This window comes from Chrysochloris asiatica, unplaced genomic scaffold (assembly GCF_000296735.1).
Source record: "Chrysochloris asiatica unplaced genomic scaffold, ChrAsi1.0 scaffold00316, whole genome shotgun sequence".
In the NCBI taxonomy this organism is placed as follows: domain Eukaryota; kingdom Metazoa; phylum Chordata; class Mammalia; order Afrosoricida; family Chrysochloridae; genus Chrysochloris; species Chrysochloris asiatica.
Genome location: NW_006408834.1, coordinates 180,720 through 192,888, shown reverse-complemented (window position 1 = coordinate 192,888; position 12,169 = coordinate 180,720).

Sequence of the window (12,169 nt, the reverse complement as noted above, 5' to 3'; positions counted from 1 at the left end):
CATCCCTATCAACCCTGTGTACAGAGGGAATAGGTTTAATCATTGATGTGAAGACTCCTTCCCTGTTGGTTGTGAGTACCTTCCAACTTCTTTTGATGCTTTCTGCATAATTCAATATTTTGCCCATAAAATCTTTCAATATTGCAAACCGAGGCTTGAATTTTTTGTCAGTTCTTCCAGCTAGAGAAATGCTAAGTATGTTCTTCCCTTTTGGTTATCTAACTCCAGGTCTTTGCACATTTCATTATAATACTTGCCTTTGCTTTCTTGAGCTGTCCTTTCAAATTTTCTGTTGACCTCTTTTATTTCCTCATTTCTTCCATTCACTTTAGCATGGAGACCAAACTTCAGACTCTCTTGTGATATCCATTTTCTGGTCTTTGGTCATTAGTGTCTAATGCATCAAATCACTTCTTGAGATGGTATATAAATTAAGGTGGGATATATTCAAGGTCATATTTTGGCTCTCTTAGACTTGTTTTAATTTTCCTCTGCTTCAGGCTGAACTTGCATATGAGCAATTGATGGTCTGTTCCACAATTGGCCCCTGGCCTAGTTTTGGCTGATGACATGGAGCTTTACTACCATCTCTTCCCATAGACTTCTATGTAGTCAGCTTGATTCCTGTGTATTCCATCTGGTGAGGTCCATGTGTTTATGTTGTTTAAAAAAGATATTTGCAATTAAGGAGTCATTTCTATCACCAAGGCCATAGTTTCCAATTACTATCCTTCTACTTTGTTCCCAGCCTTTGCATTCCAATCACCAGTAATTATTAATACATCTTGATTGTTGGTTTTATCATCTCCAGACTGAAGAAGTTGGTAGCATTCTTCAATTTCATTATCATTGGCTTTAGTGGTTAGTGTGTAATTTGAATAATAGTGGTATTAACTGGTCTTCCTTATATGCATATAAATATTATCCTATCACAGAGAGCATTGTATTTCAAGATCAGTCTTGAAATGTTCTTTATGATGATGAATGAATGCTATGCCATTCCTTTGGAATTTCCCAGTGTGGCAAATCATGTGATTGTCAGTTTCCAAATGGCCAATACCAGTCCATTTCGGTTTACTCCTGCCTAGAATATCAATCTATGCATTCCATTTCATTTTTTACAACTTCCACTGTTACTAGATTTATACTATGTACATTCCATATCCCAATTGTTAATGAATATTTGCAGCTGTTTCTTCTCATTTTGAGTTGTGCCCCATCAGCAAATGAAGGTCCTAAAAGCTTTACTCTATTCACATCATCACAATCATGTCTACTTTGAGGAGGCAGCTCTTCCCCAGTTGTATTTTGAGTGCTTTCCAACCTTAGGGTCTCGTCTTCCAGCACTACATCTGATAATATTTTGGTTTTATTCATAATGTTTTCTCTTTCCTGCGCTATATCTGACAATGTTCTACTGCTATTCATAAGGTTGTCAGTGGCTAAGTAGTCAGAAATAGTCTGTCTCTCCTTCTTAATCTGTCTTAGTCTGGGAGCCCTGCTGAACCCAGTCCACCATAGGTGACCCTGCTGGTATTTAAAATGCCAGTGCCACAACTTCCAGCTTCACAACAACACACAAGCTACCTCAGTATGTGAAACAGACAGACAAATGAAGGCCTTAGGGCACTTCCAGTCCTTGCAGACCAATCTGTCCTCTCTGAGTTCACACTTTCCTCTAAAATGTGTTCTTAAAAGTTGTTATGGGTTGAATTATTTCTCTCTAAAATATGTGTCAACTTGGTGGGGTCATTATTTTCAGAGGCTTCACAGTTACATAATGACATAATCATCCCTAATGTTGTGATCATATGTGATCAGTCAATCAGTTGTGAGATTAGGGCAGTATGTAACACCTTCACTACCGCCACAGCCTTTATCCAATAAGGGGAGTTTCCCAAGGGTGTGGCCTGTATCATCTTTTACCTTATAATAGATGAAAGGAGAGAGAATGGAATAGAGAAAGAGCTCTGATAGCATAGTGGTTATGAATCAGGCTGCAAACCACAAGGTCAGCAGTTCAAAACTGCCAGCTGTTCTGCGGAGAAAGATGAGGCTTTCTGCTCCCGTAAAGATTTACAGCCTTGGAAACCCTGTACAGGGTCACTATGAGTCGGAACCGACTCCATGGCACACATCCACCACCATCACCTGCCACCAAAAAAACTAGAACCAGGAATAGAGTGCATACTTTGGACCTGGTCCCCTAGGGTCTGGTCTCCTAGACCCTAAGGAAAATTGATAACAAGGAGCAAAAAAAAAAAGCCCTTCCTTGTAGCTGATGGCCTAAATTCAGACTTCTAGCCTCCTAAACTGAGGAAATACATTTCTGTTTGCTAAAGTCATTCATCTGTGGTATTATTTCTGTTATAGTTACACTTGTTGTTGTTAAGTGCCACCAAGTTGGTTCTAACGCATAGCAACCCTGTGTAGGGTTTTCGAGGAGTGGCTGGTGGGTTTGAACCACCAACTTTGTGGCTCAAACTGGCCTTGCAGTCCAGTGTGTTAGCCTGAAGTGCCACACCAGGACTCCTAGATAAGACAAAATGTGGTACCAGAAGACTGGGGTGTTGTTCTAACAGATAGCTAATATACAGAAGCAGTTTTAGAAATGAGTAATAAACAGAGGCCAAAAGAGTTTAAAGTGCTTAACAAGAGTCCTGGTGTAGTGCTGTAGGATAAACACTGGACCACAAGGTTGGCAGTTCAAACTTACCATTCCTCAGAAACTCTGTATAGGGTTGATCTGAGCTGGAACCAACGTGATGGCAATTAACACACATGTACACACCAAATGGTGAAAACCTAGGTTTCCCTCAGAAGGCTGTTGGTGGCATTGTAGATGCCAAAGACAATGCTGCTGAGGGTTCAGAAGGAAGTGAGAAGAACTGTAACACTGAAGGTGGTATGTATGACGAGAAGCAGCAGCTGAGAAATGGCTCAGTATTTGGTAATCTCCTGCCCCTTTCCTTAGAAACAGATATGTAACATATTACAAATGAAATAAATCAAAGAAGAGGTAGTAACTCTAAATACCAACAGAGAGGGAAAGAGTCTTCACATCACGTATCAATGCTATCCCCTCTGTACACAAAGCAGATAGGGACGGGCAACTTAGACATTGGCTACCTAAAATGAGAGGGCAATAAAAGCACAAGGTGACTGGCTTACAGGGTTTCAAGGGGGAGTTTAGTTTAAGAATGGGGGGGGGGCAAAAAACAGTGTTTGTACAGCAACTAAAGATTCTTTATAATGGATTCAAAATATAATCTGCAGCATATTCCCAAATAAAATTTTTTATAAATATAAAAACGTGATCATATCAGCAACCATCACAACCATCAAAAAGGAAAACAATAGAGTGATACTACTCTCCTTTTTCAAATAGTTCAATAGAGTTTTCACCATATGCCATTATAAAAGTAACTATAAAATAATAGCTTGTCAGCTAAACTGAACATTAGGTCAGGAGTTACCTATATTAAAGTGTTAAATAAATAAATAAATATGAATAATACAGAATAAAGCAGAAGCATATAAATGGACATTATTTATTAAGTGTAATGTATATTTAATTTGCATCCCAGGAAGTGAGAGTGAATGGGACATAATTAATATGGGAAATAAAAATTAAAAGTATTACTTAAAATTGATCAATGATATCATCCATAAATTTTTAAACATCCATGAGACTTTTAAAGTAATGAAGAGTAAAGATATATTAAAAAAAAAAAAAACAATCAAAGAAAAGTCTATGAGAGATATAAGAAAATTTTCTTGATCTTAAAAAGAAGCAAAGGACAGAATATATTCTTCTGTCTTTTGGATGAAGTTGCCTGAGGACATGAGACTCAAATTGCTACAGTTGTCTTATGACTTCAAGGGGAGAACCCAAATGCCAAAGATGGCAGAAAAGAAAGATGTAAAGAACCTGAGGACTTGATAATGTCACTGACTCGCTGCATTCATCAACTTGAAACTGGCCAACATCCAGGCTTCTTGTTATTGAGTGCTAGTTCTCTAACAATTTACCATAAACTTAAAACAACGTATTTATTATCTTACAGTTCTGAAGATCAGAAATCTGACACATGTCTCACTGGTCTAAAATCCAGGTGTCTGCAAGTCGTCTTGCCCTCTGGAAACTATAAGGGAGAATCAGTTTCCTCTTTTTTCCCAGTTTCTAGGATCTACCCACACTTCTTGGGTAATCTTCAAAATCAGCAAGAGCAGGTTCTTTTCCCATTGACTGTCTGTGACCTTACACTTGTCATCTTTGTCCAAGCACAGCTGGGAAAGTTACTCTACTTTTAAAGACCCATGTGTTTAGATTGGACCCACTTGGATAATCCAGCATAATCTCCCAGGCACTCCTTATCCTTAATCATATCAACAAAGTTTCTTTTGCCAGGTAAGGTGATAGTCACAAACCCTGGCAATTAAAACATGGACATTTTTGGGAGTGTGTGTGTGTAGAGTGGGGGACTGGTGTGCATTAACCACAGTGAGTTAGTAAGTATTCTTTAGCATTTAAACAAAATTAGTTCGATTTTCTGCTATTGGTAGCCGGAAGTGTTTGTTCTTAGAACGCAACAGAAGGATGTGCTCCACCAATAAGTGCAAATTTGGAGAAAAAAGAAGATGTCAAACCCATAAATAGGGAATGTAATGAGAGGAATTTACAGCATGACAACTTTACAGCAAGCATGGTGGTGGTGGTGGTGGTGTGCTGTGGAGTCCGTTCTGACTCATAATGACCCTGCACAGGGTTTCCGAGGCTGTAAATCTATAAGGGAGCAGAAAGCCTCATCTTTCTCCTGTGGAACCGCTGGTAGTTTCGAACTGCTGACCTTGAGGTTCGCAGCCTGACTCATAACTACTATGCTACTAGAGCTCCTTTACAGCAAGCATGTTGTTGTTGTTGTTATTAAGTACCATGGAGTTGGTTCTGACTCATAGTGACCCTGCACAGGGTTTCCGAGGCTGTAAATCTTTACGGGAGCAGAAATCCTCATCTTTAGTTTCGAAATGCCAACCTTGAGGTTAGCAGCCCCACTCGTAACCACTACGCTACCAGAACTCCTTTACAGCAAGCATAGAAATCATCTAATTCATACTGGAGTGGACAAACAGAAGACTCCAGGAAGATATGTCTCCAGAAGGACAAAAAAAGAGGAACTGACAGTGTTTGGATTTATTCCATTTCACATGTTAGTAAGATATGGTAAGAAATTACTCTGACACAATATATTAACAGATCCCATTTTATTTAACCCTTTCATATATGCAAGGTGTGGCACTGTGTGCTAATGCGTTAGACTGCGAAGTCGTTTGAACTGCAAGGTCGGTGGTTCAAGCTCACCAGGCGCTCCTTGAAAACCCTACACAGGGTCGCTATGGGTCGGAATCGACTCGATGGCACTTCATAACAACATATATGCAAAGATAGTTAAAGATAGTCCTTACTTTTATGGAGTTCAAATATGAATCCAATATATAAGATCTGAATTGTGTTCTACAATCGTTTTACAGTGTTCCTAAGCTTTACCTTTTCAGCAACGTTTTTTATAAGCAAACTTTGTTTTAGAGAATGAATTATTATTTTTTTAAAGTAGGTATCCAAAATATGTCCAGTTTCACTTTATTAAATATGTAGGTGGTGACTACTTCTTCACAACCAAACATTTCATGCTGAAGCTAGGCTGCAGCTTTGAATTTATCCCCTTGAGGAAGAGGAGTCACTCTCTGTTAGAAAACCCTCTCTGCTCTTGGTTGTCATATCTCCTTTTATAAACTAATGGGCAAGTAAGGGTCACAATTCTAAGAGAAAACAAAAGGCTCACGTGTTTCTCTCTTGCTGCCTTTTTGCTCTTAAGTGAAAGGCATGCAAACTCTGTGCACTCATGCTTATCTTTCAAGTTCAATTGTATGATGAAGGCAATAATTGTTCATGTGGTGTAGTGGATAACTCTTTGGGCTGCTAACCACAAGGTCAGCAACTCAAATCCACCAGTCACTCCTTGGGAGAAAGATGAGGTTTTCTGCTCCCACAAGATTTACAGCCTTGGAAACCCTGTTCAGGATCTCTGTGAGTTGAAACCATCTCCATGGCACACAACCAACAACCAACACCATTGATTGAGTACTTCGGTACTCTTCTATGGTTTCTCTATTAATGGCCTGTGCTTTTGTTATTAGGTGCTGTCCAATCACTTCAAACTCATAGTGACCCTATGTACCACAGAGTGAAATACTGCCAGTCCTGCACCATCCTCAAAGTGCCATCTTCGCTCTTGAATACAGAATTCTTTTGCAGCAGATTTGCCCAAAGCAATATATCATTTGGTTTCTTGAATTCTTCTTCCATGGGCATTGACTGTAGATCATAGTAAACTGAAATCCTTGACAGCTTCAATCTTTTCTCCATTTATCATGATGCTGTTTATTGATCCAATTAGGAGGATCTTTGTGTACTTTACATTGAATTGTAACCCATACTAAAGGGTGTATGTAGTCGTTGATGTTCATTAGTACATGCCCCAATTCCTCTTCATTTTCAGCAATCAAGGTTGTGCCATCTGCATGTTGCAGGTTATTAATGAGCTTTCCTCCAATCCTGATGGCACTCTCTTCTTCATAGTCCAGCTTCTTGGGTTAATTACTCCGCATACCGATTGAATAAATATGGTGAAAGGATACAATGCTGACACACCCCTTTCCTGATTTTAAACCAGGCAGTATCCTCTTGTTCTGTTCAAACACTGCCTTGATTATATACAGGTTCCCCATGAGCACAATTATGGGTCCTGGAATTCCCATTATCCACAATGTTATCCATAATTTGTTATGACTCATGCAGTCGAATGCCTTTACATAATCAATAAAACACAGGTAAAGGTCTTCCCGGTGTTCTTTGCTTTCTGCCAAAATCCACCTGATAAGTGTTCCATGTCCTCTTTTGAATCCTGCTTGAATTCCTGACATTTCCCTGTCAATGTATTGCCACAACTGTTTTTTACTTATCTTTATCAAAAGTTTACTTGTGTGCTATTAAAGATATTGTTTGATAATTTCTACATCCTGTTGGATCACCTCTCTTTAGAATGGGAAGAAATCTGGATCTCTTCCAGTCAGTTTGCCAAATTCCTTGCCATTGATGAGTAAGCACCTCCAGTGCTGTGTCAGTTTGTTGAAACATTCCAGTTCATATTCCATCAATTCCTGGAGCCTTTGTTTTTCACCAATGCCTTTAATACACCTTGGTCTTTTTTCTTCAGTGCCATCAATCTGTGCTTATATGCTACCTCCTGATGTGGTTGAATATTGACCACACTTTTTAGTACCGTGACTGTTTATTCCTTCCCTCTTCTTTAATGATTCCTGCATAGTTCAATTTCTTGCCCTTAGGATCCTTTCCTATTACAACTCAAAGCTTGAATGCTTTTTTTAGTGTAATTTTTTTCAGTATGTTCTTCCTTTTTTGGTTTTCTAATTCCATCACAATACTTTACTTTGCCTTTTCAGCCACTCTTTGAAATCTCCTATTTAGCTCCTTTCCTTTTTAATTAAATTAAATTTTTTAATTTTATAAATTTTAATTTTTATAAATAAAGATTTAAAAATTAATAAGTGGTCTCAAATCTGGATAAGGAGGAGGTAGAATCTTGATAGAGGTAAGGGGCATTCCTGTTTCAGTGATACCATTCTTGCCTTCCATCCAGGAGACCCAGTTGTGTTCCCTCAAGCGTAGCTGCCACCTGTCTGTCATTGGAGGCTTGTTTGCTGCTATGATTTTAAACAGGTTTCAATAGAGCTTTCAGGCAAAGATGAAGTAGGATGAAAAGCCTGGCTGTGAAAACGACATCTCCATTCCTTAAGCAGAGGCTATTTAGGGGAGAAGCACTTGGGGTAAATGCAAGTAGTTGCTGGGCAGATGAGACCTAACTCTGAGCAGATCACCAACATACGGGATTTTCTGGGGCCCTAACACTGCCCTTTTCCTACAAATGCTCGGGGTCCAGTCCCTGAAACATAGAAAAGCAGAGCCTCTGTGCTGGTTAACCCAGAATGGAATCATCTGGAAGCTTTTTAACTTCTGCGTCTGGTGCCTGAACCAAGATTTCTGAAGGCCTTGGCTCAGTGGTGACTCATGCAGGATAGGTTCTTTGGTATCTCCACCTGGCCTGGGCTTCCTCAGATGGTGCCAGTTCTGAGATGGAGGGACTTGCTGAGAGTGAGTACTCCAGTGGGACGTAGGATTCAGATATAAATAGAGCATATCACTAAGGGGGCATCTGTGTTTTAGTGGTTCAGCTTATCAGACAGATCTGCTCGAGACACTCAAGTTCCTACTGCCATAGCGATCCTATGTGGTGGAGAAGAACTGCCCCTTTGAGTTTCCGAGGCACTAAATCTTGACAGTAGCAGATGGTCCTCATCCTTTTCCCACAGTGACTGGTGAGTACTGACCTTTCAGTTAGCAGCTCACTGAGTAGCCCACTAGTCCACCAGCACTCGGATTTGATGGGGATAAAATTAATTGAAGAGTATACAGTTTTTCTTTCACCAAGACTTTCTAGTATCCCCATTTAGAAGTTGGATTAGACAGCAAGACCTTGAGAGTCACTATAAAATAAAACATAAATTTTAAAAATCCCTATAGAGTTCTTAACTTAAACATATTCCTTGAGCAATAGTAAGCATCGTCTAGCATTCCTACTGCTCATGGTCTTCCTACCCCTTCTGGTTCCCATAGCACATAAGACTTTATGGTCTTGGATCTTGCCCAACATTGTAGATAGTCATCAGTTTTGAGAACACTCATATATTCTGAACAGGGAAACTTGTTAATGGTTAGGGTGTTTATAGCTTAGGTTTAAATAGAAAACTAACAGAGATAAAAATCTGTTTGATAAGGTGCTCAAACTCAGTCAATGGAAAGTTTCCTACATCATAGCAAGGTCTCTGATTCCACCATTGGGTCCTGCGTCTACCCTCAGGGAACACAATTAGGAAGAAGTCAAAACTCACAGAGCTAATGTGTTTTTCTTACAAGTGATATTGAGGTAGTAAGTGCTACTTTTGGACACAGTAATAAGTGAGTGGGTGGGTGAGTGAGTGGGTAGGCAGGTGGGAGGGCAGACAGATGGGTGCACGGATGGGAGAGTGAATGAGTGAGTGGGTAAGTGGGTGGGTGAATGGGTGACTGGCTGAATCTGCTTTTTGTGAGGCATACATCCTATAGAGTTTGATTTGGTTTCCTGTTTACTTTGAAAGAGCAAGCACTCTCTAAGGTCAAAATTGCTCTGACAGAAACCTCAGTTTATGAACTTGGCTTGAGTCAGGCAAAGCCTTGCAAAGGAAGGCTTCTCTTTGCTCCAGAGGTAATAAAGCTGTAATATACGCAGCCTTTCAGGAACAATCATCTGCAGACTGGAACTTGGCAGAAAGGCAGCCCGAGTTTCTTTCTTAGAAGTAAAGCACACTCAAGTCTGAAGCGAGTTGCAAAGCACATACCCATCTGCACTAGATGTTGCTACAGGTGTAGGATGTTGTGGTTTCTAACATCTTACATGTGTTCTCTAAACAATACCCCAAGTGTCTTTTGTTTCTGGCCTGTGTGGTTTCCTGCATTTCCGGCAGCTGATCCTCTGTAGAAAAGCAGCTGCTTGCAAAGCATTCTGAAAATTACATATAAAGACATATACGCAGAAAATGGCTCTGAGGACACTCACCCTAAGCTTGGAGCAGGATGGAGCCAGGAGCACTTGCTAAGATGCTGAAATAAGCAGTGTTTTGGGGGTTTAGTCAGGCTTCCCAGCACCCTCAGGAATTCCTCCAGTTCCCAGGTCAGGTGAAGCAATAGAAATCTGAATTAGAAATCTGGGAGCAGGCCTGAAGGAAAAGAGAAATGGAAGGCACCCATTAGGTGAGAGCTCTTCCAAGACAAAGCTTTGGCTCTGGTGCCCTAATCATGGAGCCAGCAATATCTCTGTCGTTGTTGCTGTCAAGTGTTGTTGAGCCGGTTCCAAATCATAGTGAGGATCCTGTACAGGGCTTCTGAGGAGTAAGTAGCTGGTGAGTTTGAACTGCCGTCCTTGTGTTTCACAGTCCAGTGCTGATCCTACAATGCCACACCAGAAATGAACAGATGCCAAGAGTATAGAATTTAATATATTTGACAGCCAGATGGGACTTTCAAAAGCAAAAAAATATAGACAATCCTGAGATTTATCTACATATCATCAACTCTTCAAGGAGCTCTGGTAGTGTAGTGGTTATGACTCAGGCTGCTAATCTCACAGTCAGCAGTTCAAAACTACCAGCTGTTCTGCGGGAGAAAGATGAGGCTTTCTGCTCCCGTAAAGATTTACAGCCTCAGAAACCCTGTACAGGGTTGCTATGAGTCAGAACCGACTCCATGGCACATAACAACAACAACAATCAACTCTGTAAGATGTTCATCCCATGCCTGCCAAGCTAACAGTCCTCCCTTCCCCTTCTCAAAACACTCTCTGAAACAATGCAATTCCCATTTCAGACCTACCTGATATTTATTCAGACCTACAGGGTCACTATGGGTCAGAACACAACAACAAACTCACCCTAAAGGGTATCATGGAAGGGAAATAGGTGGTTAGATGTCCCTCCATTTGCTATGCCCCAGGAGAGAGTTTCTTTTCCCTTGTTCATAAATTCCCTCACTAAGAATTGGTCTTTTGGGAGCTCTTAGCTCTAAATCTTTTAAGTCCTCCTTTTTCCCCTTCTAAAACAATTGATTGGAAAGGGAAGCAAATTAAACTGTTAGAGATGTGTTTATCCACTTTTCTCTCCTGAGAAAAGTGGTCTGGAAGAGTTCTAGTCCTTGGCTGGGTAGTTCTTGATATATGCTTTCCCTTATATCTCATTGTTGCTTTGGAGACCAGGGAGAGGAGAGATCCCGAAAGGGGAGCTGAAGGGGCAATCACATAGCTATGCCACAAGGCAGGGGAGAGAGTAAAGAGGATTTTTTTTGTAGAATTTCTGGTTCTCTTCATCCATCACCAGTTAGATTCTCACCTTCTGCCCTTTGTACCTTCTCTGCCATTACCAGCAACCAGTCACTGGTGAATAGGAAGGATGGAGATGCAAAGTGGAAGGCTGAAATCCTCCTAACAACTCTCTTTGAGTTGTGGGTGTAAATTCAAGGACACAACACTTCTTTAGGAGCCCTGGCCAATATGGCAGTCAAATAATCAAGGAGTTAACCTACAGACCAGATACTGGAGAGAAGTGAAAAATAACATTATTTTCTCTTGGTGCTGTAGGGATAAGTACTGGACTGCTAACCACAAGGTTGGTAGTTCAAATCCACAAGTCACTCCTTGGAAACCCTGTATAGGGTCACTATGAGTCAAAACCAACTCTGTGGCACTTAACAACAACAGAATAAACCCTTGATTTGTGTATGTCAGGTAGGTACCAGCTATTTCTTTGTAGAACATTATTTTATTTTTTTTCTTAAAGAAAACTATGTTAGTGTGCTTAGTGGACAACTAGTTAAAGATAACTGGTTATATACACACACATTTGCCTCCACTCCCTGCAAAAACTTCACCAAACATTGACAACTTAGGGAGGGGGTTGATTAAATACACAAACAAAAACAAAAGGCAAACAAAGAGAAGAGGATAAGCAGCAAAACCTTTATAAGCTAAAAAGCATTCGGAAGAGTGGTAATGGCTTAGCAGACCCAACAAAGTAAGAAAAAACAAGAGCTGATCTGACTTACACTATGGAATCCCCAATAGGTTCAAGAACTGGCAGTACCAGTCATCTCTAGAAGTGGGGGTAGTTATGATGCTAAAACAAGATCAATAGGAATACTTTAAAGAAGCAACAAGATTCCTTTATCTCCTCTACCATTTTGAATTGGACAATCATATGGTTTACTATGACAAATTGAAGAGGAATGGCATCGCATCCATTGTCAAAATGAGATTCATTGTATCTTGAAGTATAATGCCATGATAGGATATTATCTAAATACCTACAATGAAGACAGTTAATACAACTATTATCCAAATTTACACAACAACCACCAAAGCCAATGATAAAGAATTCTACCAACGTCTTCAGTCTGAAATTGATCAAACATGCAATCAAGATGCACTGATCCCTTTTTATGAAG